Source organism: Ovis canadensis, chromosome 25 (assembly GCF_042477335.2).
Source record: "Ovis canadensis isolate MfBH-ARS-UI-01 breed Bighorn chromosome 25, ARS-UI_OviCan_v2, whole genome shotgun sequence".
NCBI lineage: Eukaryota > Metazoa > Chordata > Mammalia > Artiodactyla > Bovidae > Ovis > Ovis canadensis.
This window is the reverse complement of record NC_091269.1, coordinates 9,917,814-9,944,821: the sequence shown is the minus strand read 5'-3', so window position 1 is coordinate 9,944,821 and position 27,008 is coordinate 9,917,814.

The following is a 27,008-nucleotide window of genomic DNA, read 5'->3' as shown; positions in this document are numbered from 1 at the left end:
TCCCCTGGATGTGTGCGGGACCCTCGTGCTTCCTCTCGAGTGGAGACGGGTATGTCGGGGAACTTCTTGAGTTGCAGCAAGGGTGTGAAGGACCCTTTGGAAGTTCCAGTGGTTAGATGTGATTAGCCTCGAGAAGCCTCAGCGGAAATGGGCCTCATCTCGCCTGGAGGGCAAAACCTCCTGGATTTTCTCGAGTTGCGGCAGGTGCTCTCGACTTACGACGGGGACCTCAGGGACCCGCTCTGGTGGCCTCAGGAAAGGCCAGTCCCCATGCGAGTTCCTCGGGGGCCTCTCGGGATTCCTCTCCAGTCGATGCCGGGGCCTAAGACCCTGTGTCGAGTCGGGGCCGGAACCTGAGGATTCCTCTCCAGTGCTGACGTGGATCTTGGGGTACTTCTGGAGTCTCCCCAGGGGAGTCAGTGCTCGTCTCGAATGCGGGCATGCACTTGCGCTTTCCTCCAGAGCGGTAGCAGCAGTGTCACCCAGTCTGCCGCGTGGATCAAAGGATCTATGGTTTTCCCTCGAGTCTTTACCACGCGGCTTTCCCACGAAGCTTTCCCACAGGGCTGTCCCAGGTGCACACGTGGTGGGAGTCGATTCTCGGCTTGAACGTCAAGGCAGTGCAGGGAAAACAGGTTCCTCTGGAATGGACTGACACATCTGGGGGACTCTTGGAATGGTGGCACGACCCTGGAGTTCCTCTCGCCTTTCCTGTGGAGAGCGCCTCCTCTTGAGATGCGACGGCAACGCCGGGAATTCTTTCCCTACGAAACAGGGAAAGGATCCCTCATCTCGAGCTAGGAGGCGGAAACGGGGCTCCCCTGGATGTGTGAGGAACCCTCATGCTTCCTCTCGAGTGGAGACGGGTATGTCGGGGAACTTCTTGAGTTGCAGCAAGCGTGTGAAGAACCCTTTGAAAGTCTCAGTGGTTAGATGTGATTAGACTCGAGAAGCCTCAGTGGAAATGGGCCTCATCTCGCCTGGAGGGAAAACCTCCTGGATTTTCTCGAGTTGCGGCAGGTGCTCTCGACTTACGACGGGGACCTCAGGGACCCGCTCTGGTGGCCTCAGGAAAGGCCAGTCCCCATGCGAGTTCCTCGGGGGCCTTTCGGGATTCCTCTCCCGTTGATGCCGGGGCCTAAGACCTTGTGTGGAGTCGGGGCCGGAACCTGAGGATTCCTCTCCAGTGCTGACATGGATCTTGGGGTACTTCTGGAGTCTCCCCAGGGGAGTCAGTGCTCGTCTCGAATGCAGGCATGCACTTGCGCTTTCCTCCAGAGCGGTAGCAGCAGTGTCACTCAGTCCGCCGCGTGGATCAAAGGATCTATGGTTTTCCCTCGAGGCTTTCCCACGAGGCTTTCCCATGAGGCTTTCCCTCAGGGCTGTCCCACGTGCACACGTGGTGGGCGTCGATCCTCGGCTTGAACGTCAAGGCAGTGCAGGGAAGACAGGTTCCTCTGGAATGGACTGACACATCTGGGGGACTCTTGGAATGGTGGCACGACCCTGGAGTTCCTCTCGCCTTTCCTGTGGAGAGCGCCTCCTCTTGAGATGCGACGGGAACGCCGGGAATTCTTTCCCTACGAAACAGGGAAAGGATCCCTCATCTCGAGCTAGGAGGCGGAAACGGGGCTCTCCTGGATGTGTGCGGGACCCACTTGCTTCCTCTCGATTGGTGACGGGTATGTCGGGGAACTTCTTGAGTTGCAGCAAGGGTGTGAAGGACCCTTTGGAAGTTCCAGTGGTTAGATGTGATTAGCCTCGAGAAGCCTCAGTGGAAATGGGCCTCATCTCGCCTGGAGGGCAAAACCTCCTGGATTTTCTCGAGTTGCGGCAGGTGCTCTCGACTTACGACGGGGACATCAGGGACCCGCTCTGGTGGCCTCAGGAAAGGCCAGTCCCCATGCGAGTTCCTCGGGGGCCTCTCGGGATTCCTCTCCCGTCAATGCCGGGGCCTAAGACCTTGTGTGGAGTCGGGGCCGGAACCTGAGGATTCCTCTCCAGTGCTGACATGGATCTTGGGGTACTTCTGGATTCTCCCCAGGGGAGTCAGTCCTCGTCTCGAATGAGGGCATGCACTTGCGCTTTCCTCCAGAGCGGTAGCAGCAGTGTCACGCAGTCCACCGCGTGGATCAAAGGATCTATGGTTTTCCCTCGAGTCTTTCCCAGGAGGCTTTCCGACGAGGCTTTCCCACAGGGCGGTCCCACGTGCACACGTGGTGGGAGTCGATCCTCGGCTTGAACGTCAAGGCAGTGCAGGGAAAACAGGTTCCTCTGGAATGGACTGACACATCTGGGGGACTCTTGGAATGGTGGCCGGACCCTGGAGTTCCTCTCGCCTTTCCTGTGGAGAGCGCCTCCTCTTGAGATGCGACGGGAACGCCGGGAATTCTTTCCCTACGAAACAGGGAAAGGATCCCTCATCTCGAGATAGGAGGCGGAAACGGGGCTCCCCTGGATGTGTGCGGGACCCTCGTGCTTCCTCTCGAGTGGAGACGGGTATGTCGGGGAACTTCTTGAGTTGCAGCAAGGGTGTGAAGGACCCTTTGGAAGTTCCAGTGGTTAGATGTGATTAGCCTCGAGAAGCCTCAGCGGAAATGGGCCTCATCTCGCCTGGAGGGCAAAACCTCCTGGATTTTCTCGAGTTGCGGCAGGTGCTCTCGACTTACGACGGGGACCTCAGGGACCCTCTCTGGTGGCCTCAGGAAAGGCCAGTCCCCATGCGAGTTCCTCGGGGGCCTCTCGGGATTCCTCTCCCGTCGATGCCGGGGCCTAAGACCTTGTGTGGAGTCGGGGCCGGAACCTGAGGATTCCTCTCCAGTGCTGACATGGATCTTGGGGTACTTCTGGAGTCTCCCCAGGAGTCAGTCCTCGTCTCGAATGCGGGCATGCACTTGCGCTTTCCTCCAGAGCGGTAGCAGCAGTGTCACCCAGTCTGCCGCGTGGATCAAAGGATCTATGTTTTTCCCTCGAGTCTTTACCACGCGGCTTTCCCACGAAGCTTTCCCACAGGGCTGTCCCAGGTGCACACGTGGTGGGAGTCGATTCTCGGCTTGAACGTCAAGGCAGTGCAGGGAAAACAGGTTCCTCTGGAATGGACTGACACATCTGGGGGACTCTTGGAATGGGGGCACGACCCTGGAGTTCCTCTCGCCTTTCCTGTGGAGAGCGCCTCCTCTTGAGATGCGGCGGGAACGCCGGGAATTCTTTCCCTACGAAACAGGGAAAGGATCCCTCATCTCGAGCTAGGAGGCGGAAACGGGGCTCCCCTGGATGTGTGGGGGACCCCACGTGCTTGCTCTCGAGTGGAGACGGGTATGTCGGGGAACTTCTTGAGTTGCAGCAAGGGTGTGAAGGACCCTTTGGAAGTTCCAGTGGTTAGATGTGATTAGCCTCGAGAAGCCTCAGTGGAAATGGGCCTCATCTCGCCTGGAGGGCAAAACCTCCTGGATTTTCTCGAGTTGCGGCAGGTGCTCTCGACTTACGACGGGGACCTCAGGGACCCGCTCTGGTGGCCTCAGGAAAGGCCAGTCCCCATGCGAGTTCCTCGGGGGCCTTTCGGGATTCCTCTCCCGTTGATGCCGGGGCCTAAGACCTTGTGTGGAGTCGGGGCCGAACCTGAGGATTCCTCTCCAGTGCTGACATGGATCTTGGGGTACTTCTGGAGTCTCCCCAGGGGAGTCAGTGCTCGTCTCGAATGCAGGCATGCACTTGCGCTTTCCTCCAGAGCGGTAGCAGCAGTGTCACTCAGTCCGCCGCGTGGATCAAAGGATCTATGGTTTTCCCTCGAGGCTTTCCCACGAGGCTTTCCCATGAGGCTTTCCCTCAGGGCTGTCCCACGTGCACACGTGGTGGGCGTCGATCCTCGGCTTGAACGTCAAGGCAGTGCAGGGAAGACAGGTTCCTCTGGAATGGACTGACACATCTGGGGGACTCTTGGAATGGTGGCACGACCCTGGAGTTCCTCTCGCCTTTCCTGTGGAGAGCGCCTCCTCTTGAGATGCGACAGGAACGCCGGGAATTCTTTCCCTACGAAACAGGGAAAGGATCTCTCATCTCGAGCTAGGAGGCGGAAACGGGGCTCCCCTGGATGTGTGGGGGACCCCACGTGCTTCCTCTCGAGTGGAGACGGGTATGTCGGGGAACTTCTTGAGTTGCAGCAAGGGTGTGAAGGACCCTTTGGAAGTTCCAGTGGTTAGATGTGATTAGTCTCGAGAAGCCTCAGTGGAAATGGGCCTCATTTCGCCTGGAGGGCAAAACCTCCTGGATTTTCTCGAGTTGCGGCAGGTGCTCTCGACTTGCGACGGGGACCTCAGGGACCCGCTCTGGTGGCCTCAGGAAAGGCCAGTCCCCATGCGAGTTCCTCGGGGGCCTGTCGGGATTCCTCTCCCTTCGATGCCGGGGCCTAAGACCTTGTGTGGAGTCGGGGCCGGAACCTGAGGATTCCTTTCCAGGGCTGACATGGATCTTGGGGTACTTCTGGAGTCTCCCCAGGGGAGTCAGTGCTCGTCTCGAATGCAGGCATGCACTTTCGCTTTCCTCCAGAGCGGTAGCAGCAGTGTCACTCAGTCCGACGCGTGGATAAAAGGATCTATGGTTTTCCCTCGAGTCTTTCCCACGAGGCTTTCCCACGAGGCTTTCCCACAGGGCTGTCCCACGTGAACACGTGGTGGGAGTCGATCCTCGGCTTGAATGTGAAGGCAGTGCAGGGAAAACAGGTTCCTCTGGAATGGACTGACACATCTGGGGGACTCTTGGAATGGTGGAACGACCCTGGAGTTCCTCTCGCCTTTCCTGTGGAGAGCGCCTCCTCTTGAGATGCGACGGGAACGCCGGGAATTCTTTCCCTACGAAACAGGGAAAGGATCCCTCATCTCGAGCTAGGAGGAGGAAACGGGGCTCCCCTGGATGTGTGCGGGACCTTCCTGCTTCCTCTCGAGTGGAGACGGGTATGTCGGGGAACTTCTTGAATTGCAGCAAGGGTTTGAAGGACCCATTGGAAGTTCCAGTGGTTAGATGTGATTAGCCTCGAGAAGCCTCAGCGGAAATGGGCCTTATCTCGCCTGGAGGGCAAAACCTCCTGGATTTTCTCGAGTTGTGGCAGGGGCTCTCGACTTACGATGGGGACCTCAGGGACCCGCTCTGGTGGCCTCAGGAAAGGCCAGTCCCCATGCGAGTTCCTCGGGGGCCTCTCGGGATTCCTCTCCCGTCGATGCCGGGGCCTAAGTCCTTGTGTGGAGTCGGGGCCGGAACCTGAGAATTCCTCTCCAGTGATGACATGGATCTTGGGGTACTTCTGGAGTCTCCCCAGGGAAGTCAGTGCTTGTCTCGAATGCGGGCATGCACTTGCGCTTTCCTCCAGAGCGGTAGCAGCAGTGTCACACAGTCCGCCGCGTGAATCAAAGGATCTATGGTTTTCCCTCGAGTCTTTCCCACGAGGCTTTCCCACGAGGCTTTACCACAGGGCGGTCCCACGTGCACACGTGGTGTGAGTCGATCCTCGGCTTGAACGTAGAGGCAGTGCAGGGAAAACAGGTTCCTCTGGAATGGACTGACACATTTGGGGGACTCTTGGAATGGTGGCACGACCCTGGAGTTCCTCTCGCCTTTCCTGTGGAGAGCGCCTCCTCTTGAGATGCGATGGGAACGCCGGGAATTCTTTCCCTACGAAACAGGGAAAGGATCCCTCATCTCGAGCAAGGAGGCGGAAACGGGGCTCCCCTGGAAGTGAGGGGGACCCCACGTGCTTCCTCTCGAGTGGAGACGGGTATGTCGGGGAACTTCTTGAGTTGCAGCAAGGGTGTGAAGGACCCTTTGGAAGTTCCAGTGGTTAGATGTGATTAGCCTCGAGAAGCCTCAGCGGAAATGGGCCTCATCTCGCCTGGAGGGCAAAACCTCCGGGATTTTCTCGAGTTGCGGCAGGTGCTCGCGACTTACGACGGGGACCTCAGGGACCCGCTCTGGTGGCCTCAGGAAAGGCCAGTCCCCATGCGAGTTCCTCGGGGGCCTCTCGGGATTCCTCTCCCGTCGATGCCGGGGCCTAAGACCTTGTGTGGAGTCGACGCCAGAACCTGAGGATTCCTCTCCAGTGCTGACATGGATCTTGGGGTAATTCTGGAGTCTCCCCAGGGGAGTCAGTGCCCGTCTCGAATGCGGGCATGCACTTGCGCTTTCCTCCAGAGCGGTAGCAGCAGTGTCAATCAGTCCGCCCCGTGGATCAAAGAATCTATGGTTTTCCCTCGAGTCTTTCCCAGAGGCTTTCCCACGAGGTTTTCCCACAGGGCTGTTCCACGTGCACACGTGGTGGGAGTCGATCCTCGGCTTGAACGTCAAGGCAGTGCAGGGAAAACAGGTTCCTCTGGAATGGACTGACACATCTGGGGGACTCTTGGAATGGTGGCACGACCCTGGAGTTCCTCTCGCCTTTCCTGTGGAGAGCGCCTCCTCTTGAGATGCGACGGGAACGCCGGGAATTCTTTCCCTACGAAACAGGGAAAGGATCCCTCATCTCGAGCTAGGAGGCGGAAACGGGGCTCCCCTGGATGTGTGCGGGACCCTCGTGCTTCCTCTCGAGTGGAGACGGGTAGGTCGGGGAACTTCTTGAGTTGCAGCAAGGGTGTGAAGGACCCTTTGGAAGTTCCAGTGGTTAGATGTGATTAGCCTCGAGAAGCCTCAGCGGAAATGGGCCTCATCTCGCCTGGAGGGCAAAACCTACCGGATTTTCTCGAGTTGCGACAGGTGCTCTCGACTTACGACGGGGACCTCAGGGACCCGCTCTGGTGGCCTCAGGAAAGGCCAGTCCCCATGCGAGTTCCTCGGGGGCCTCTCGGGATTCCTCTCCCGTCGATGCCGGGGCCTAAGACCTTGTGTGGAGTCGGAGCCGGAACCTGAGGATTCCTCTACAGTGCTGACATGGATCTTGGGGTTCTTCTGGAGTCTCCCCAGGGGAGTCAGTCCTCGTCTCGAATGCGGGCATGCAGTTGCGCTTTCCTCCATAGCGGTAGCAGCAGTGTCACGCAGTCCGCCGCGTGGATCAAAGGATGTATGGTTTTCCCTCGAGTCTTTCCCACGAGGCTTCCCCACGAGGCTTTCCCACAGGGCTGCCCCACGTGCACACGTGGTGGGAGTCGATCCTCGGCTTGAACGTCAAGGCAGTGCAGGGAAAACAGGTTCCTCTGGATTGGACTGACACATCTGGGGGACTCTTGGAATGGTGGCACGACCCTGGAGTTCCTCTCGCCTTTCCTGTGGAGAGCGCCTCCTCTTGAGATGCGACGGGAACGCCGGGAATTCTTTCCCTACGAAACAGGGAAAGGATCCCTCATCTCGAGCTACGAGGCGAAAACGGGGCTCCCCTGGATGTGAGGGGGACCCCACGTGCTTCCTCTCGAGTGGAGACGGGTATGTCGGGGAACTTCTTGAGTTGCAGCAAGGGTGTGAAGGACCCTTTGGAAGTTCCAGTGGTTAGATGTGATTAGCCTCGAGAAGCCTCAGTGGAAATGGGCCTCATCTCGCCTGGAGGGCAAAACCTCCTGGATTTTCTCGAGTTGCGGCAGGTGCTCTCGACTTACGACGGGGACCTCAGGGACCCGCTCTGGTGGCCTCAGGAAAGGCCAGTCCCCATGCGAGTTCCTCGGGGGCCTCTCGGGATTCCTTTCCCGTCGATGCCGGGGCCTAAGACCTTGTGTGGAGTCGGGGCCGGAACCTGAGGATTCCTCTCCAGTGCTGACATGGATCTTGGGTTACTTCTGGAGTCTCCCCAGGGGAGTCAGTGCTCGTCTCGAATGCGGGCATGCACTTGCGCTTTCCTCCAGAGCGGTAGCAGCAGTGTCACGCAGTCCGCCGCGTGGATCAAAGGATCTATGGTTTTCCCTCCAGTCTTTCCCACGAGGCTTTCCCACCAGGCTTTCCCACAGGGCGGTCCCACGTGCACACGTGGTGGGAGTCGATCCTCGGCTTGGACGTCGAGGCAGTGCAGGGAAAACAGGTTCCTCTGGAATGGACTGACACTTCTGGGGGACTCTTGGAATGGTGACACGACCCTGGAGATCCTCTCGCCTTTCCTGTGGAGAGCGCCTCCTCTTGAGATGCGACGGGAACGCCGGGAATTCTTTCCCTACGAAACAGTGAAAGGATCCCTCATCTCGAGCTAGTAGGCGGAAACGGGGTTCCCCTGGTTGTGTGCGGGACCCTCGTGCTTCCTCTCGAGTGGAGACGGGTATGTCGGGGAACTTCTTGAGTTGCAGCAAGGGTGTGAAGGACCCTTTGGAAGTTCCAGTGGTTAGATGTGATTAGCCTCGAGAAGCCTCAGTGGAAATGGGCCTCATCTCGCCTGGAGGGCAAAACCTCCTGGATTTTCTCGAGTTGCGGCAGGTGCTCTCGACTTACGATGGGGACCTCAGGGACCCGCTCTGGTGGCCTCAGGAAAGGCCAGTCCCCATGCGAGTTCCTCGGGGGCCTCTCGGGATTCCTCTCCCGTCGATGCCGGGGCCTAAGACCTTGTGTGGAGTCGGAGCCGGAACCTGAGGATTCCTCTCCAGTGCTGACATGGATCTTGGGGTTCTTCTGGAGTCTCCCCAGGGGAGTCAGTCCTCGTCTCGAATGCGGGCATGCACTTGCGCTTTCCTCCAGAGCGGTAGCAGCAGTGTCACGCAGTCCGCCGCGTGGATCAAAGGATCTATGGTTTTCCCTCGAGTCTTTCCCACGAGGCTTCCCCACGAGGCTTTCCCACAGGGCTGCCCCACGTGCACACGTGGTGGGAGTCGATCCTCGGCTTGAACGTCAAGGCAGTGCAGGGAAAACAGGTTCCTCTGGATTGGACTGACACATCTGGGGGACTCTTGGAATGTTGGCACGACCCTGGAGTTCCTCTCGCCTTTCCTGTGGAGAGCGCCTCCTCTTGAGATGCGACGGGAACGCCGGGAATTCTTTCCCTACGAAACAGGGAAAGGATCCCTCATCTCGAGCTAGGAGGCGGAAACGGGGCTCCCCTGGATGTGAGGGGGACCCCACGTGCTTCCTCTCGAGTGGAGACGGGTATGTCGGGGAACTTCTTGAGTTGCAGCAAGGGTGTGAAGGACCCTTTGGAAGTTCCAGTGGTTAGATGTGATTAGCCTCGAGAAGCCTCAGTGGATATGGGCCTCATCTCGCCTGGAGGGCAAAACCTCCTGGATTTTCTCGAGTTGCGGCAGGTGCTCTCGACTTACGACGGGGACCTCAGGGACCCGCTCTGGTGGCCTCAGGAAAGGCCAGTCCCCATGCGAGTTCCTCGGGGGGCCTCTCGGGATTCCTTTCCCGTCGATGCCGGGGCCTAAGACCTTGTGTGGAGTCGGGGCCGGAACCTGAGGATTCCTCTCCAGTGCTGACATGGATCTTGGGGTACTTCTGGAGTCTCCCCAGGGGAGTCAGTGCTCGTCTCGAATGCGGGCATGCACTTGCGCTTTCCTCCAGAGCGGTAGCAGCAGTGTCACGCAGTCCGCCGCGTGGATCAAAGGATCTATGGTTTTCCCTCCAGTCTTTCCCACGAGGCTTTCCCACCAGGCTTTCCCACAGGGCGGTCCCACGTGCACACGTGGTGGGAGTCGATCCTCGGCTTGGACGTCGAGGCAGTGCAGGGAAAACAGGTTCCTCTGGAATGGACTGACACTTCTGGGGGACTCTTGGAATGGTGACACGACCCTGGAGATCCTCTCGCCTTTCCTGTGGAGAGCGCCTCCTCTTGAGATGCGACGGGAACGCCGGGAATTCTTTCCCTACGAAACAGTGAAAGGATCCCTCATCTCGAGCTAGTAGGCGGAAACGGGGTTCCCCTGGTTGTGTGCGGGACCCTCGTGCTTCCTCTCGAGTGGAGACGGGGATGTCGGGGAACTTCTTGAGTTGCAGCAAGGGTGTGAAGGACCCTTTGGAAGTTCCAGTGGTTAGATGTGATTAGCCTCGAGAAGCCTCAGTGGAAATGGGCCTCATCTCGCCTGGAGGGCAAAACCTCCTGGATTTTCTCGAGTTGCGGCAGGTGCTCTCGACTTACGATGGGGACCTCAGGGACCCGCTCTGGTGGCCTCAGGAAAGGCCAGTCCCCATGCGAGTTCCTCGGGGGCCTCTCGGGATTCCTCTCCCGTCGATGCCGGGGCCTAAGACCTTGTGTGGAGTCGGAGCCGGAACCTGAGGATTCCTCTCCAGTGCTGACATGGATCTTGGGGTTCTTCTGGAGTCTCCCCAGGGGAGTCAGTCCTCGTCTCGAATGCGGGCATGCAGTTGCGCTTTCCTCCATAGCGGTAGCAGCAGTGTCACGCAGTCCGCCGCGTGGATCAAAGGATGTATGGTTTTCCCTCAAGTCTTTCCCACGAGGCTTCCCCACGAGGCTTTCCCACAGGGCTGCCCCACGTGCACACGTGGTGGGAGTCGATCCTCGGCTTGAACGTCAAGGCAGTGCAGGGAAAACAGGTTCCTCTGGATTGGACTGACACATCTGGGGGACTCTTGGAATGGTGGCACGACCCTGGAGTTCCTCTCGCCTTTCCTGTGGAGAGCGCCTCCTCTTCAGATGCGACGGGAACGCTGGGAATTCTTTCCCTACGAAACAGGGAAAGGATCCCTCATCTCGAGCTACGAGGCGAAAACGGGGCTCCCCTGGATGTGAGGGGGACCCCACGTGCTTCCTCTCGAGTGGAGACGGGTATGTCGGGGAACTTCTTGAGTTGCAGCAAGGGTGTGAAGGACCCTTTGGAAGTTCCAGTGGTTAGATGTGATTAGCCTCGAGAAGCCTCAGTGGAAATGGGCCTCATCTCGCCTGGAGGGCAAAACCTCCTGGATTTTCTCGAGTTGCGGCAGGTGCTCTCGACTTACGACGGGGACCTCAGGGACCCGCTCTGGTGGCCTCAGGAAAGGCCAGTCCCCATGCGAGTTCCTCGGGGGCCTCTCGGGATTCCTTTCCCGTCGATGCCGGGGCCTAAGACCTTGTGTGGAGTCGGGGCCGGAACCTGAGGATTCCTCTCCAGTGCTGACATGGATCTTGGGGTACTTCTGGAGTCTCCCCAGGGGAGTCAGTGCTCGTCTCGAATGCGGGCATGCACTTGCGCTTTCCTCCAGAGCGGTAGCAGCAGTGTCACGCAGTCCGCCGCGTGGATCAAAGGATCTATGGTTTTCCCTCCAGTCTTTCCCACGAGGCTTTCCCACCAGGCTTTCCCACAGGGCGGTCCCACGTGCACACGTGGTGGGAGTCGATCCTCGGCTTGGACGTCGAGGCAGTGCAGGGAAAACAGGTTCCTCTGGATTGGACTGACACTTCTGGGGGACTCTTGGAATGGTGACACGACCCTGGAGATCCTCTCGCCTTTCCTGTGGAGAGCGCCTCCTCTTGAGATGCGACGGGAACGCCGGGAATTCTTTCCCTACGAAACAGTGAAAGGATCCCTCATCTCGAGCTAGTAGGCGGAAACGGGGTTCCCCTGGTTGTGTGCGGGACCCTCGTGCTTCCTCTCGAGTGGAGACGGGTATGTCGGGGAACTTCTTGAGTTGCAGCAAGGGTGTGAAGGACCCTTTGGAAGTTCCAGTGTTTAGATGTGATTAGCCTCGAGAAGCCTCAGTGGAAATGGGCCTCATCTCGCCTGGAGGGCAAAACCTCCTGGATTTTCTCGAGTTGCGGCAGGTGCTCTCGACTTACGATGGGGACCTCAGGGACCCGCTCTGGTGGCCTCAGGAAAGGCCAGTCCCCATGCGAGTTCCTCGGGGGCCTATCGGGATTCCTCTCCCGTCGATGCCGGGGCCTAAGACCTTGTGTGGAGTCGGAGCCGGAACCTGAGGATTCCTCTCCAGTGCTGACATGGATCTTGGGGTTCTTCTGGAGTCTCCCCAGGGGAGTCAGTCCTCGTCTCGAATGCGGGCATGCACTTGCGCTTTCCTCCAGAGCGGTAGCAGCAGTGTCACGCAGTCCGCCGCGTGGATCAAAGGATCTATGGTTTTCCCTCGAGTCTTTCCCACGAGGCTTCCCCACGAGGCTTTCCCACAGGGCTGCCCCACGTGCACACGTGGTGGGAGTCGATCCTCGGCTTGAACGTCAAGGCAGTGCAGGGAAAACAGGTTCCTCTGGATTGGACTGACACATCTGGGGGACTCTTGGAATGTTGGCACGACCCTGGAGTTCCTCTCGCCTTTCCTGTGGAGAGCGCCTCCTCTTGAGATGCGACGGGAACGCCGGGAATTCTTTCCCTACGAAACAGGGAAAGGATCCCTCATCTCGAGCTAGGAGGCGGAAACGGGGCTCCCCTGGATGTGAGGGGGACCCCACGTGCTTCCTCTCGAGTGGAGACGGGTATGTCGGGGAACTTCTTGAGTTGCAGCAAGGGTGTGAAGGACCCTTTGGAAGTTCCAGTGGTTAGATGTGATTAGCCTCGAGAAGCCTCAGTGGAAATGGGCCTCATCTCGCCTGGAGGGCAAAACCTCCTGGATTTTCTCGAGTTGCGGCAGGTGCTCTCGACTTACGACGGGGACCTCAGGGACCCGCTCTGGTGGCCTCAGGAAAGGCCAGTCCCCATGCGAGTTCCTCGGGGGCCTCTCGGGATTCCTTTCCCGTCGATGCCGGGGCCTAAGACCTTGTGTGGAGTCGGGGCCGGAACCTGAGGATTCCTCTCCAGTGCTGACATGGATCTTGGGGTACTTCTGGAGTCTCCCCAGGGGAGTCAGTGCTCGTCTCGAATGCGGGCATGCACTTGCGCTTTCCTCCAGAGCGGTAGCAGCAGTGTCATGCAGTCCGCCGCGTGGATCAAAGGATCTATGGTTTTCCCTCCAGTCTTTCCCACGAGGCTTTCCCACCAGGCTTTCCCACAGGGCGGTCCCACGTGCACACGTGGTGGGAGTCGATCCTCGGCTTGGACGTCGAGGCAGTGCAGGGAAAACAGGTTCCTCTGGAATGGACTGACACTTCTGGGGGACTCTTGGAATGGTGACACGACCCTGGAGATCCTCTCGCCTTTCCTGTGGAGAGCGCCTCCTCTTGAGATGCGACGGGAACGCCGGGAATTCTTTCCCTACGAAACAGTGAAAGGATCCCTCATCTCGAGCTAGTAGGCGGAAACGGGGTTCCCCTGGTTGTGTGCGGGACCCTCGTGCTTCCTCTCGAGTGGAGACGGGTATGTCGGGGAACTTCTTGAGTTGCAGCAAGGGTGTGAAGGACCCTTTGGAAGTTCCAGTGGTTAGATGTGATTAGCCTCGAGAAGCCTCAGTGGAAATGGGCCTCATCTCGCCTGGAGGGCAAAACCTCCTGGATTTTCTCGAGTTGCGGCAGGTGCTCTCGACTTACGATGGGGACCTCAGGGACCCGCTCTGGTGGCCTCAGGAAAGGCCAGTCCCCATGCGAGTTCCTCGGGGGCCTCTCGGGATTCCTCTCCCGTCGATGCCGGGGCCTAAGACCTTGTGTGGAGTCGGAGCCGGAACCTGAGGATTCCTCTCCAGTGCTGACATGGATCTTGGGGTTCTTCTGGAGTCTCCCCAGGGGAGTCAGTCCTCGTCTCGAATGCGGGCATGCACTTGCGCTTTCCTCCAGAGCGGTAGCAGCAGTGTCACGCAGTCCGCCGCGTGGATCAAAGGATCTATGGTTTTCCCTCGAGTCTTTCCCACGAGGCTTCCCCACGAGGCTTTCCCACAGGGCTGCCCCACGTGCACACGTGGTGGGAGTCGATCCTCGGCTTGAACGTCAAGGCAGTGCAGGGAAAACAGGTTCCTCTGGATTGGACTGACACATCTGGGGGACTCTTGGAATGTTGGCACGACCCTGGAGTTCCTCTCGCCTTTCCTGTGGAGAGCGCCTCCTCTTGAGATGCGACGGGAACGCCGGGAATTCTTTCCCTACGAAACAGGGAAAGGATCCCTCATCTCGAGCTAGGAGGCGGAAACGGGGCTCCCCTGGATGTGAGGGGGACCCCACGTGCTTCCTCTCGAGTGGAGACGGGTATGTCGGGGAACTTCTTGAGTTGCAGCAAGGGTGTGAAGGACCCTTTGGAAGTTCCAGTGGTTAGATGTGATTAGCCTCGAGAAGCCTCAGTGGAAATGGGCCTCATCTCGCCTGGAGGGCAAAACCTCCTGGATTTTCTCGAGTTGCGGCAGGTGCTCTCGACTTACGACGGGGACCTCAGGGACCCGCTCTGGTGGCCTCAGGAAAGGCCAGTCCCCATGCGAGTTCCTCAGGGGCCTCTCGGGATTCCTCTCCCGTCGATGCCGGGGCCTAAGACCTTGTGTGGAGTCGGAGCCGGAACCTGAGGATTCCTCTCCAGTGCTGACATGTATCTTGGGGTTCTTCTGGAGTCTCCCCAGGGGAGTCAGTCCTCGTCTCGAATGCGGGCATGCAGTTGCGCTTTCCTCCAGAGCGGTAGCAGCAGTGTCACGCAGTCCGCCGCGTGGATCAAAGGATCTATGGTTTTCCCTCGAGTCTGTCCCACGAGGCTTTCCCACGAGGCTTTCCCACAGGGCTGCCCCACGTGCACACGTGGTGGGAATCGATCCTCGGCTTGAACGTCAAGGCAGTGCAGGGAAAACAGGTTCCTCTGGATTGGACTGACACATCTGGGGGACTCTTGGAATGGTGGCACGACCCTGGAGTTCCTCTCGCCTTTCCTGTGGAGAGCGCCTCCTCTTGAGATGCGACGGGAACGCCGGGAATTCTTTCCCTACGAAACCGGGAAAGGATCCCTCATCTCGAGCTAGGAGGCGGAAACGGGGCTCCCCTGGATGTGAGGGGGACCCCACGTGCTTCCTCTCGAGTGGAGACGGGTATGTCGGGGAACTTCTTGAGTTGCAGCAAGGGTGTGAAGGACCCTTTGGAAGTTCCAGTGGTTAGATGTGATTAGCCTCGAGAAGCCTCAGCCGAAATGGGCCTCATCTCGCCTGGAGGGCAAAACCTCCTGGATTTTCTCGAGTTGCGGCAGGTGCTCTCGACTTACGACGGGGACCTCAGGGACCCGCTCTGGTGGCCTCAGGAAAGGCCAGTCCCCATGCGAGTTCCTCGGGGGCCTGTCGGGATTCCTCTCCCGTCGATGCCGGGGCCTAAGACCTTGTGTGGAGTCGGGGCCAGAACCTGAGGATTCCTCTCCAGTGCTGACATGGATCTTGGGGTACTTCTGGAGTCTCCCCAGGGGAGTCAGTGCTCGTCTCGAATGCGGGCATGCACTTGCGCTTTCCTCCAGAGCGGTAGCAGCAGTGTCACTCAGTCCGCCGCGTGGATCAAAGGATCTATGATTTTCCCTCGAGTCTTTCCCAGAGGCTTTCCTACGAGGCTTTCCCACAGGGCTGTCCCACGTGCACACGTGGTGGGAGTCGATCCTCGGCTTGAACGTCAAGGCAGTGCAGGGAAAACAGGTTCCTCTGGAATGGACTGACACATCTGGGGGACTCTTGAAATGGTGGCACGACCCTGGAGTTCCTCTCGCCTTTCCTGTGGAGAGCGCCTCCTCTTGAGATGCGACGGGAACGCCGGGAATTCTTTCCCGACGAAACAGGGAAAGGATCCCTCATCTCGAGCTAGGAGGCGGAAACGAGGCTCCCCTGGATGTGAGGGGGACCCCACGTGCTTCCTCTCGAGTGGAGACGGGTATGTCGGGGAACTTCTTGAGTTGCAGCAAAGGTGTGAAGGACCCTTTGGAAGTTCCAGTGGTTAGATGTGATTAGCCTCGAGAAGCCTCAGCCGAAATGGGCCTCATCTCGCCTGAAGGGCAAAACCTACCGGATTTTCTCGAGTTGCGACAGGTGCTCTCGACTTACGACGGGGACCTCAGGGACCCGCTCTGGTGGCCTCAGGAAAGGCCAGTCCCCATGCGAGTTCCTCGGGGGCCTCTCGGGATTCCTCTCCCGTCGATGCCGGGGCCTAAGACCTTGTGTGGAGTCGGAGCCGGAACCTGAGGATTCCTCTCCAGTGCTGACATGGATCTTGGGGTTCTTCTGGAGTCTCCCCAGGGGAGTCAGTCCTCGTCTCGAATGCGGGCATGCACTTGCGCTTTCCTCCAGAGCGGTAGCAGCAGTGTCACGCAGTCCGCCGCGTGGATCAAAGGATCTATGGTTTTCCCTCGAGTCTTTCCCACGAGGCTTCCCCACGAGGCTTTCCCACAGGGCTGCCCCACGTGCACACGTGGTGGGAGTCGATCCTCGGCTTGAACGTCAAGGCAGTGTAGGGAAAACAGGTTCCTCTGGATTGGACTGACACATCTGGGGGACTCTTGGAATGTTGGCACGACCCTGGAGTTCCTCTCGCCTTTCCTGTGGAGAGCGCCTCCTCTTGAGATGCGACGGGAACGCCGGGAATTCTTTCCCTACGAAACAGGGAAAGGATCCCTCATCTCGAGCTAGGAGGCGGAAACGAGGCTCCCCTGGATGTGAGGGGGACCCCACGTGCTTCCTCTCGAGTGGAGACGGGTATGTCGGGGAACTTCTTGAGTTGCAGCAAGGGTGTGAAGGACCCTTTGGAAGTTCCAGTGGTTAGATGTGATTAGCCTCGAGAAGCCTCAGTGGAAATGGGCCTCATCTCGCCTGGAGGGCAAAACCTCCTGGATTTTCTCGAGTTGCGGCAGGTGCTCTCGACTTACGACGGGGACCTCAGGGACCCGCTCTGGTGGCCTCAGGAAAGGCCAGTCCCCATGCGAGTTCCTCAGGGGCCTCTCGGGATTCCTCTCCCGTCGATGCCGGGGCCTAAGACCTTGTGTGGAGTCGGAGCCGGAACCTGAGGATTCCTCTCCAGTGCTGACATGTATCTTGGGGTTCTTCTGGAGTCTCCCCAGGGGAGTCAGTCCTCGTCTCGAATGCGGGCATGCAGTTGCGCTTTCCTCCAGAGCGGTAGCAGCAGTGTCACGCAGTCCGCCGCGTGGATCAAAGGATCTATGGTTTTCCCTCGAGTCTTTCCCACGAGGCTTTCCCACGAGGCTTTCCCACAGGGCTGCCACACGTGCACACGTGGTGGGAATCGATCCTCGGCTTGAACGTCAAGGCAGTGCAGGGAAAACAGGTTCCTCTGGATTGGACTGACACATCTGGGGGACTCTTGGAATGGTGGCACGACCCTGGAGTTCCTCTCGCCTTTCCTGTGGAGAGCGCCTCCTCTTGAGATGCGACGGGAACGCCGGGAATTCTTTCCCTACGAAGCAGGGAAAGGATCCCTCATCTCGAGCTAGGAGGCGGAAACGGGGCTCCCCTGGATGTGAGGGGGACCCCACGTGCTTCCTCTCGAGTGGAGACGGGTATGTCGGGGAACTTCTTGAGTTGCAGCAAGGGTGTGAAGGACCCTTTGGAAGTTCCAGTGGTTAGATGTGATTAGCCTCGAGAAGCCTCAGCCGAAATGGGCCTCATCTCGCCTGGAGGGCAAAACCTCCTGGATTTTCTCGAGTTGCGGCAGGTGCTCTCGACTTACGACGGGGACCTCAGGGACCCGCTCTGGTGGCCTCAGGAAAGGCCAGTCCCCATGCGAGTTCCTCGGGGGCCTGTCGGGATTCCTCTCCCGTCGATGCCGGGGCCTAAGACCTTGTGTGGAGTCGGGGCCAGAACCTGAGGATTCCTCTCCAGTGCTGACATGAATCTTGGGGTAATTCTGGAGTCTCCCCAGGGGAGTCAGTGCTCGTCTCGAATGCGGGCATGCACTTGCGCTTTCCTCCAGAGCGGTAGCAGCAGTGTCACTCAGTCCGCCGCGTGGATCAAAGGATCTATGATTTTCCCTCGAGTCTTTCCCAGAGGCTTTCCTACGAGGCTTTCCCACAGGGCTGTCCCACGTGCACACGTGGTGGGAGTCGATCCTCGGCTTGAACGTCAAGGCAGTGCAGGGAAAACAGGTTCCTCTGGAATGGACTGACACATCTGGGGGACTCTTGGAATGGTGGCACGACCCTGGAGTTCCTCTCGCCTTTCCTGTGGAGAGCGCCTCCTCTTGAGATGTGACGGGAACGCCGGGAATTCTTTCCCGACGAAACAGGGAAAGGATCCCTCATCTCGAGCTAGGAGGCGGAAACGGGGCTCCCCTGGATGTGTGCGGGACCCTCGTGCTTCCTCTCGAGTGGAGACGGGTATGTCGGGGAACTTCTTGATTTGAAGCAAGGGTTTGAAGGACCCTTTGGAAGTTCCAGTGGTTAGATGTGATTAGCCTCGAGAAGCCTCAGCGGAAATGGGCCTCATCTCGCCTGGAGGGCAAAACCTACCGGATTTTCTCGAGTTGCGGCAGGTGCTCTCGACTTACGATGGGGACCTCAGGGACCCGCTCTGGTGGCCGCAGGAAAGGCCAGTCCCCATGCGAGTTCCTCGGGGGCCTCTAGGGATTCATCTCCCGTCGATGCCGGGGCCTAAGGCCTTGTCTGGAGTCGGGGCCTGAACCTGAGGATTCCTCTCCAGTGCTGACATGGATCTTGGGGTACTTCTGGAGTCTCCCCAGGGGAGTCAGTGCTCGTCTCGAATGCAGGCATGCACTTGCGCTTTCCTCCAGAGCGGTAGCAGCAGTGTTACGCAGTCCGCCGCGTGGATCAAAGGATCTATGGTTTTCCCTCCAGTCTTTCCCACGAGGCTTTCCCACGAGGCTTTCCCACAGGGCTGTACCACGTGTACACGTGGTGGGAGTCGATCCTCGGCTTGAACGTGAAGGCACTGCAGGGAAAACAGGTTCCTCTGGAATGGACTGACACATCTGGGGGACTCTTGGAATGGTGGCACGACCCTGGAGTTCCTCTCGCCTTTCCTGTGGAGTGCGCCTCCTCTTGAGATGCGACGGGAACGCCGGGAATTCTTTCCCTACGAAACAGGGAAAGGATCCCTCATTTCGAGCTAGGAGGAGGAAACGGGGTTCCCCTGGTTGTGTGCGGGACCCTCGTGCTTCCTCTCGAGTGGAGACGGGTAGGTCGGGGAACTTCTCGAGTTGCAGCAAGGGTGTGAAGGACCCTTTGGAAGTTCCAGTGTTTAGATGTGATTAGCCTCGAGAAGCCTCAGTGGAAATGGGCCTCATCTCGCCTGGAGGGCAAAACCTCCTGGATTTTCTCGAGTTGCGGCAGGTGCTCTCGACTTACGATGGGGACCTCAGGGACCCGCTCTGGTGGCCTCAGGAAAGGCCAGTCCCCATGCGAGTTCCTCGGGGGCCTATCGGGATTCCTCTCCCGTCGATGCCGGGGCCTAAGACCTTGTGTGGAGTCGGAGCCGGAACCTGAGGATTCCTCTCCAGTGCTGACATGGATCTTGGGGTTCTTCTGGAGTCTCCCCAGGGGAGTCAGTCCTCGTCTCGAATGCGGGCATGCACTTGCGCTTTCCTCCAGAGCGGTAGCAGCAGTGTCACGCAGTCCGCCGCGTGGATCAAAGGATCTATGGTTTTCCCTCGAGTCTTTCCCACGAGGCTTCCCCACGAGGCTTTCCCACAGGGCTGCCCCACGTGCACACGTGGTGGGAGTCGATCCTCGGCTTGAACGTCAAGGCAGTGCAGGGAAAACAGGTTCCTCTGGATTGGACTGACACATCTGGGGGACTCTTGGAATGTTGGCACGACCCTGGAGTTCCTCTCGCCTTTCCTGTGGAGAGCGCCTCCTCTTGAGATGCGACGGGAACGCCGGGAATTCTTTCCCTACGAAACAGGGAAAGGATCCCTCATCTCGAGCTAGGAGGCGGAAACGGGGCTCCCCTGGATGTGAGGGGGACCCCACGTGCTTCCTCTCGAGTGGAGACGGGTATGTCGGGGAACTTCTTGAGTTGCAGCAAGGGTGTGAAGGACCCTTTGGAAGTTCCAGTGGTTAGATGTGATTAGCCTCGAGAAGCCTCAGTGGAAATGGGCCTCATCTCGCCTGGAGGGCAAAACCTCCTGGATTTTCTCGAGTTGCGGCAGGTGCTCTCGACTTACGACGGGGACCTCAGGGACCCGCTCTGGTGGCCTCAGGAAAGGCCAGTCCCCATGCGAGTTCCTCGGGGGCCTCTCGGGATTCCTTTCCCATCGATGCCGGGGCCTAAGACCTTGTGTGGAGTCGGGGCCGGAACCTGAGGATTCCTCTCCAGTGCTGACATGGATCTTGGGGTACTTCTGGAGTCTCCCCAGGGGAGTCAGTGCTCGTCTCGAATGCGGGCATGCACTTGCGCTTTCCTCCAGAGCGGTAGCAGCAGTGTCACGCAGTCCGCCGCGTGGATCAAAGGATCTATGGTTTTCCCTCCAGTCTTTCCCACGAGGCTTTACCACCAGGCTTTCCCACAGGGCGGTCCCACGTGCACACGTGGTGGGAGTCGATCCTCGGCTTGGACGTCGAGGCAGTGCAGGGAAAACAGGTTCCTCTGGAATGGACTGACACTTCTGGGGGACTCTTGGAATGGTGACACGACCCTGGAGATCCTCTCGCCTTTCCTGTGGAGAGCGCCTCCTCTTGAGATGCGACGGGAACGCCGGGAATTCTTTCCCTACGAAACAGTGAAAGGATCCCTCATCTCGAGCTAGTAGGCGGAAACGGGGTTCCCCTGGTTGTGTGCGGGACCCTCGTGCTTCCTCTCGAGTGGAGACGGGTATGTCGGGGAACTTCTTGAGTTGCAGCAAGGGTGTGAAGGACCCTTTGGAAGTTCCAGTGTTTAGATGTGATTAGCCTCGAGAAGCCTCAGTGGAAATGGGCCTCATCTCGCCTGGAGGGCAAAACCTCCTGGATTTTCTCGAGTTGCGGCAGGTGCTCTCGACTTACGATGGGGACCTCAGGGACCCGCTCTGGTGGCCTCAGGAAAGGCCAGTCCCCATGCGAGTTCCTCGGGGGCCTCTCGGGATTCCTCTCCCGTCGATGCCGGGGCCTAAGACCTTGTGTGGAGTCGGAGCCGGAACCTGAGGATTCCTCTCCAGTGCTGACATGGATCTTGGGGTTCTTCTGGAGTCTCCCCAGGGGAGTCAGTCCTCGTCTCGAATGCGGGCATGCACTTGCGCTTTCCTCCAGAGCGGTAGCAGCAGTGTCACGCAGTCCGCCGCGTGGATCAAAGGATCTATGGTTTTCCCTCGAGTCTTTCCCACGAGGCTTCCCCACGAGGCTTTCCCACAGGGCTGCCCCACGTGCACACGTGGTGGGAGTCGATCCTCGGCTTGAACGTCAAGGCAGTGCAGGGAAAACAGGTTCCTCTGGATTGGACTGACACATCTGGGGGACTCTTGGAATGTTGGCACGACCCTGGAGTTCCTCTCGCCTTTCCTGTGGAGAGCGCCTCCTCTTGAGATGCGACGGGAACGCCGGGAATTCTTTCCCTACGAAACAGGGAAAGGATCCCTCATCTCGAGCTAGGAGGCGGAAACGGGGCTCCCCTGGATGTGAGGGGGACCCCACGTGCTTCCTCTCGAGTGGAGACGGGTATGTCGGGGAACTTCTTGAGTTGCAGCAAGGGTGTGAAGGACCCTTTGGAAGTTCCAGTGGTTAGATGTGATTAGCCTCGAGAAGCCTCAGTGGAAATGGGCCTCATCTCGCCTGGAGGGCAAAACCTCCTGGATTTTCTCGAGTTGCGGCAGGTGCTCTCGACTTACGACGGGGACCTCAGGGACCCGCTCTGGTGGCCTCAGGAAAGGCCAGTCCCCATGCGAGTTCCTCGGGGGCCTCTCGGGATTCCTTTCCCGTCGATGCCGGGGCCTAAGACCTTGTGTGGAGTCGGGGCCGGAACCTGAGGATTCCTCTCCAGTGCTGACATGGATCTTGGGGTACTTCTGGAGTCTCCCCAGGGGAGTCAGTGCTCGTCTCGAATGCGGGCATGCACTTGCGCTTTCCTCCAGAGCGGTAGCAGCAGTGTCACGCAGTCCGCCGCGTGGATCATAAGATCTATGGTTTTCCCTCCAGTCTTTCCCACGAGGCTTTCCCACCAGGCTTTCCCACAGGGCGGTCCCACGTGCACACGTGGTGGGAGTCGATCCTCGGCTTGGACGTCGAGGCAGTGCAGGGAAAACAGGTTCCTCTGGAATGGACTGACACTTCTGGGGGACTCTTGGAATGGTGACACGACCCTGGAGATCCTCTCGCCTTTCCTGTGGAGAGCGCCTCCTCTTGAGATGCGACGGGAACGCCGGGAATTCTTTCCCTACGAAACAGTGAAAGGATCCCTCATCTCGAGCTAGTAGGCGGAAACGGGGTTCCCCTGGTTGTGTGCGGGACCCTCGTGCTTCCTCTCGAGTGGAGACGGGTATGTCGGGGAACTTCTTGAGTTGCAGCAAGGGTGTGAAGGACCCTTTGGAAGTTCCAGTGGTTAGATGTGATTAGCCTCGAGAAGCCTCAGTGGAAATGGGCCTCATCTCGCCTGGAGGGCAAAACCTCCTGGATTTTCTCGAGTTGCGGCAGGTGCTCTCGACTTACGATGGGGACCTCAGGGACCCGCTCTGGTGGCCTCAGGAAAGGCCAGTCCCCATGCGAGTTCCTCGGGGGCCTCTCGGGATTCCTCTCCCGTCGATGCCGGGGCCTAAGACCTTGTGTGGAGTCGGAGCCGGAACCTGAGGATTCCTCTCCAGTGCTGACATGGATCTTGGGGTTCTTCTGGAGTCTCCCCAGGGGAGTCAGTCCTCGTCTCGAATGCGGGCATGCACTTGCGCTTTCCTCCAGAGCGGTAGCAGCAGTGTCACGCAGTCCGCCGCGTGGATCAAAGGATCTATGGTTTTCCCTCGAGTCTTTCCCACGAGGCTTCCCCACGAGGCTTTCCCACAGGGCTGCCCCACGTGCACACGTGGTGGGAGTCGATCCTCGGCTTGAACGTCAAGGCAGTGCAGGGAAAACAGGTTCCTCTGGATTGGACTGACACATCTGGGGGACTCTTGGAATGTTGGCACGACCCTGGAGTTCCTCTCGCCTTTCCTGTGGAGAGCGCCTCCTCTTGAGATGCGACGGGAACGCCGGGAATTCTTTCCCTACGAAACAGGGAAAGGATCCCTCATCTCGAGCTAGGAGGCGGAAACGGGGCTCCCCTGGATGTGAGGGGGACCCCACGTGCTTCCTCTCGAGTGGAGACGGGTATGTCGGGGAACTTCTTGAGTTGCAGCAAGGGTGTGAAGGACCCTTTGGAAGTTCCAGTGGTTAGATGTGATTAGCCTCGAGAAGCCTCAGTGGAAATGGGCCTCATCTCGCCTGGAGGGCAAAACCTCCTGGATTTTCTCGAGTTGCGGCAGGTGCTCTCGACTTACGACGGGGACCTCAGGGACCCGCTCTGGTGGCCTCAGGAAAGGCCAGTCCCCATGCGAGTTCCTCAGGGGCCTCTCGGGATTCCTCTCCCGTCGATGCCGGGGCCTAAGACCTTGTGTGGAGTCGGAGCCGGAACCTGAGGATTCCTCTCCAGTGCTGACATGTATCTTGGGGTTCTTCTGGAGTCTCCCCAGGGGAGTCAGTCCTCGTCTCGAATGCGGGCATGCAGTTGCACTTTCCTCCAGAGCGGTAGCAGCAGTGTCACGCAGTCCGCCGCGTGGATCAAAGGATCTATGGTTTTCCCTCGAGTCTTTCCCACGAGGCTTTCCCACGAGGCTTTCCCACAGGGCTGCCCCACGTGCACACGTGGTGGGAATCGATCCTCGGCTTGAACGTCAAGGCAGTGCAGGGAAAACAGGTTCCTCTGGATTGGACTGACACATCTGGGGGACTCTTGGAATGGTGGCACGACCCTGGAGTTCCTCTCGCCTTTCCTGTGGAGAGCGCCTCCTCTTGAGATGCGACGGGAACGCCGGGAATTCTTTCCCTACGAAACCGGTAAAGGATCCCTCATCTCGAGCTAGGAGGCGGAAACGGGGCTCCCCTGGATGTGAGGGGGACCCCACGTGCTTCCTCTCGAGTGGAGACGGGTATGTCGGGGAACTTCTTGAGTTGCAGCAAGGGTGTGAAGGACCCTTTGGAAGTTCCAGTGGTTAGATGTGATTAGCCTCGAGAAGCCTCAGCCGAAATGGGCCTCATCTCGCCTGGAGGGCAAAACCTCCTGGATTTTCTCGAGTTGCGGCAGGTGCTCTCGACTTACGACGGGGACCTCAGGGACCCGCTCTGGTGGCCTCAGGAAAGGCCAGTCCCCATGCGAGTTCCTCGGGGGCCTGTCGGGATTCCTCTCCCGTCGATGCCGGGGCCTAAGACCTTGTGTGGAGTCGGGGCCAGAACCTGAGGATTCCTCTCCAGTGCTGACATGGATCTTGGGGTACTTCTGGAGTCTCCCCAGGGGAGTCAGTGCTCGTCTCGAATGCGGGCATGCACTTGCGCTTTCCTCCAGAGCGGTAGCAGCAGTGTCACTCAGTCCGCCGCGTGGATCAAAGGATCTATGATTTTCCCTCGAGTCTTTCCCAGAGGCTTTCCTACGAGGCTTTCCCACAGGGCTGTCCCACGTGCACACGTGGTGGGAGTCGATCCTCGGCTTGAACGTCAAGGCAGTGCAGGGAAAACAGGTTCCTCTGGAATGGACTGACACATCTGGGGGACTCTTGGAATGGTGGCACGACCCTGGAGTTCCTCTCGCCTTTCCTGTGGAGAGCGCCTCCTCTTGAGATGCGACGGGAACGCCGGGAATTCTTTCCCGACGAAACAGGGAAAGGATCCCTCATCTCGAGCTAGGAGGCGGAAACGAGGCTCCCCTGGATGTGAGGGGGACCCCACGTGCTTCCTCTCGAGTGGAGACGGGTATGTCGGGGAACTTCTTGAGTTGCAGCAAAGGTGTGAAGGACCCTTTGGAAGTTCCAGTGGTTAGATGTGATTAGCCTCGAGAAGCCTCAGCCGAAATGGGCCTCATCTCGCCTGAAGGGCAAAACCTACCGGATTTTCTCGAGTTGCGACAGGTGCTCTCGACTTACGACGGGGACCTCAGGGACCCGCTCTGGTGGCCTCAGGAAAGGCCAGTCCCCATGCGAGTTCCTCGGGGGCCTCTCGGGATTCCTCTCCCGTCGATGCCGGGGCCTAAGACCTTGTGTGGAGTCGGAGCCGGAACCTGAGGATTCCTCTCCAGTGCTGACATGGATCTTGGGGTTCTTCTGGAGTCTCCCCAGGGGAGTCAGTCCTCGTCTCGAATGCGGGCATGCACTTGCGCTTTCCTCCAGAGCGGTAGCAGCAGTGTCACGCAGTCCGCCGCGTGGATCAAAGGATCTATGGTTTTCCCTCGAGTCTTTCCCACGAGGCTTCCCCACGAGGCTTTCCCACAGGGCTGCCCCACGTGCACACGTGGTGGGAGTCGATCCTCGGCTTGAACGTGAAGGCACTGCAGGGAAAACAGGTTCCTCTGGAATGGACTGACACATCTGGGGGACTCTTGGAATGGTGGCACGACCCTGGAGTTCCTCTCGCCTTTCCTGTGGAGTGCGCCTCCTCTTGAGATGCGACGGGAACGCCGGGAATTCTTTCCCTACGAAACAGGGAAAGGATCCCTCATTTCGAGCTAGGAGGAGGAAACGGGGCTCCCCTGGATGTGTGCGGGAACTTCGTGCTTCCTCTCGAGTGGAGACGGGTATGTCGGGGAACTTCGTGAGTTGGAGCAAGGGTGAGAAGGACCCTTTGGAAGTTCCAGTGGTTAGATGTGATTAGCCTCGAGAAGCCTCAGAGGAAATGGGCCTCATCTCGCCTGGAGGGCAAAACCTCCTGGATTCTATCTAGTTGCGGCAGGTGCTCTCGACTTACAACGGGGACCTCAGGGACCCGCTCTGGTGGCCTCAGGAAAGGCCAGTCCCCATGCGAGTTCCTCGGGGGCCTCTCGGGATTCCTTTCCCTTCGATGCCGGGGCCTAAGACCTTGTGTGGAGTCGGGGCCGGAACCTGAGGATTCCTCTCCAGTGCTGACATGGATCTTGGGGTACTTCTGGAGTCTCCCCAGGGGAGTCAGTGCTCGTCTCGAATGCGGGCATGCACTTGCGCTTTCCTCCAGAGCGGTAGCAGCAGTGTCACGCAGTCCGCCGCGTGGATCAAAGGATCTATGGTTTTCCCTCCAGTCTTTCCCACGAGGCTTTCCCACCAGGCTTTCCCACAGGGCGGTCCCACGTGCACACGTGGTGGGAGTCGATCCTCGGCTTGGACGTCGAGGCAGTGCAGGGAAAACAGGTTCCTCTGGAATGGACTGACACTTCTGGAGGACTCTTGGAATGGTGACACGACCCTGGAGATCCTCTCGCCTTTCCTGTGGAGAGCGCCTCCTCTTGAGATGCGACGGGAACGCCGGGAATTCTTTCCCTACGAAACAGTGAAAGGATCCCTCATCTCGAGCTAGTAGGCGGAAACGGGGTTCCCCTGGTTGTGTGCGGGACCCTCGTGCTTCCTCTCGAGTGGAGACGGGTATGTCGGGGAACTTCTTGAGTTGCAGCAAGGGTGTGAAGGACCCTTTGGAAGTTCCAGTGGTTAGATGTGATTAGCCTCGAGAAGCCTCAGTGGAAATGGGCCTCATCTCGCCTGGAGGGCAAAACCTCCTGGATTTTCTCGAGTTGCGGCAGGTGCTCTCGACTTACGATGGGGACCTCAGGGACCCGCTCTGGTGGCCTCAGGAAAGGCCAGTCCCCATGCGAGTTCCTCGGGGGCCTCTCGGGATTCCTCTCCCGTCGATGCCGGGGCCTAAGACCTTGTGTGGAGTCGGAGCCGGAACCTGAGGATTCCTCTCCAGTGCTGACATGGATCTTGGGGTTCTTCTGGAGTCTCCCCAGGGGAGTCAGTCCTCGTCTCGAATGCGGGCATGCACTTGCGCTTTCCTCCAGAGCGGTAGCAGCAGTGTCACGCAGTCCGCCGCGTGGATCAAAGGATCTATGGTTTTCCCTCGAGTCTTTCCCACGAGGCTTCCCCACGAGGCTTTCCCACAGGGCTGCCCCACGTGCACACGTGGTGGGAGTCGATCCTCGGCTTGAACGTCAAGGCAGTGCAGGGAAAACAGGTTCCTCTGGATTGGACTGACACATCTGGGGGACTCTTGGAATGTTGGCACGACCCTGGAGTTCCTCTCGCCTTTCCTGTGGAGAGCGCCTCCTCTTGAGATGCGACGGGAACGCCGGGAATTCTTTCCCTACGAAACAGGGAAAGGATCCCTCATCTCGAGCTAGGAGGCGGAAACGGGGCTCCCCTGGATGTGAGGGGGACCCCACGTGCTTCCTCT